Raw genomic sequence first — 1,956 nt, 5'->3', positions numbered from 1 at the left:
CCAGGATATTCTCTCTTCCAGTGCCCCTACTTCCTAAAATAGGCATACTAATACCTTCCTAGTTTGCTGCCAGCCTTTTCTTTCCTTTAGTCCTATTTCTCCTCCATGGTGTCCCTATTGTTAAAGACTTTCTGGGCTACCTCTACCAGCTGTGACCAATTCATTCCTTCTACTGCCTTTTAATTTTTAGAGTTTCTTTTTCTAGCTACTGCCTTTTTAAGCCCCCCCAAACCCTCAACAGAACATGGTGAAAAGTGTCCAAGGAGGCCTTGTCCCTGGGGGTTCTTGGGTCTGATTGGGGTGCAGGGAGGCACAAGGAGGCACAGGGAAATTTCCCTCCTCACCACCTACTCAAAATAACCCCGCAGGGGATGAGAGACAATTACAACCCCGGTGAGCAGAGGGTGCAGGAGATGGGAGCCTGATAGGCAGAGGTGGGGAGCTCAGCGCAGGTCCCCAGGTGACCAGTGGAGGTGCTCCCGCCACAGGGGGAGCCTGGGAGGAAAGCATTTTCGTCTGGCAGTCTTTTTCTCTCTGTTCCCACTGGAAAAAGTGCTCCTGTGGCAGTGTGTTGGGTACCAGGCCCCTGCCATCATCCTTGTCCCCTGTGGCAGAGCAGCAATCAGGCCTTTCCCAGGGAGTGCACTGGAAGGGGATATCAGCCCTTCCTCTGCTAGCAGCAACAGGTACCGAACACTTTCAGTACATTTGACCAGCTTCATTCCTGCCCACCTTTACAGATTCCAGGGCCCATTGTCTTCCTTTAACCAGCAAGCCAAATGACACTGGCCTGTATTATCTAATTCAGCACAGGCAGGGGGCAGGGCCCATAAAATCTCTCTGCCCTGAGGAGCTGTGAGCCCGCCCCTGAATGTCCCAATCAGACCGGAAAAGCCACAGATACCTTTAAATCTACTCTAGAATTCCAAAATTTCAACCTAACACAGAAAAATCACAGAGCAAATCAAAGTCCCTAGCAAACAAACAGACAGAAATTTTTACTAGTTAGGCGGGCCAATTCCACCTCTGACAGAGAGCAAGCTACCTTGGGAAAAGAACCCAGAGGCCGCTTGGGGCGTTTTGCTATCTGTCAGAGCATTCAGCCCTAAATCAAACATGTTTTTGTTTGTGTTTTTTTTTTTCGCAGACTTCCACACTTACATGAACAAATAATTATACCCTTTCAGTGAACAAGTACTCTTACAGTCTTGGGATCTGAGCAGATAACAGGAACATTGCCCAAGTCCCCTGATGAGGGCCTGACAGGAACAGATGTGGGGGCCTCCCTTTCTCACATCCCAGGACAGGATTCTCGATCCATGTCTCATCCAGATAGAAACGGTACTCATACTGAACAAAGAAAACAAGACTAAATAGACACTACAACTAGATACATTCTAAGACAGTTGAGTTTGAGGAGGAGCTATTACTCATGTTGCAGGGAGGGACCGGGTTGCCTCCTCCTTAAAAAATACCTGAATAAAAGAACTAATCAAAATAAGGCTTAGTTTCTAACTTCATTTGTCCTTGGGTGTGGACAGCAAATGACACTAATCAAATTGACATGAACTATTTAACCTTTGTTTAGGGAGGCAAATGCAAATCATTTACTCCCAAGTGTCCTTGGTTTAGGGAAGATAGGATTTCTGCTCAGTTTCCCTATTCTACTTGTCGCAGCTTACTGACCTATCATGCATTCAACTTTCTTTCAACCTTTCTCTTTTTCCTTCTCATCACATACAAAACCTTCAAAAATTTCACACTTTCAAATTAGCCTTCAAACCTTCTTTCTATGTCCATCAAAAATGCATAACCATGCCTCAGACCTTTCATTAAGTATTTCTCTTTACCTTCCTCCATCACACCAAAGCCATACTTTCCAGTTAGTTAGAACTCTGAGCCTTAATTTTTAGGTGACATGTAAATAATTAACATTCCTCAGATTAGCAATACATT

At 45.3% G+C, this 1,956-nt stretch overlaps 1 long non-coding RNA gene across 1 annotated transcript in view; it reads right to left on the bottom strand.

The window, feature by feature from the left end:
• Positions 1-546, bottom strand: part of LOC106726075 — an 8,942-nt gene extending 8,396 nt beyond the window's left edge. The window contains exon 1 of the long non-coding RNA XR_001362089.1: positions 348-546. This is a non-coding gene — a long non-coding RNA (uncharacterized LOC106726075). The remainder of the gene's footprint in view (positions 1-347) is intronic.
• Between the last annotated feature and the right edge of the window lie 1,410 nt (positions 547-1,956).

Source organism: Myotis brandtii, unplaced genomic scaffold (assembly GCF_000412655.1).
Source record: "Myotis brandtii unplaced genomic scaffold, ASM41265v1 scaffold224, whole genome shotgun sequence".
Lineage (NCBI taxonomy): Eukaryota > Metazoa > Chordata > Mammalia > Chiroptera > Vespertilionidae > Myotis > Myotis brandtii.
The sequence above is the reverse complement of the archived record's forward strand: the minus strand, read 5'-3'. Positions and strand labels throughout refer to the sequence as shown.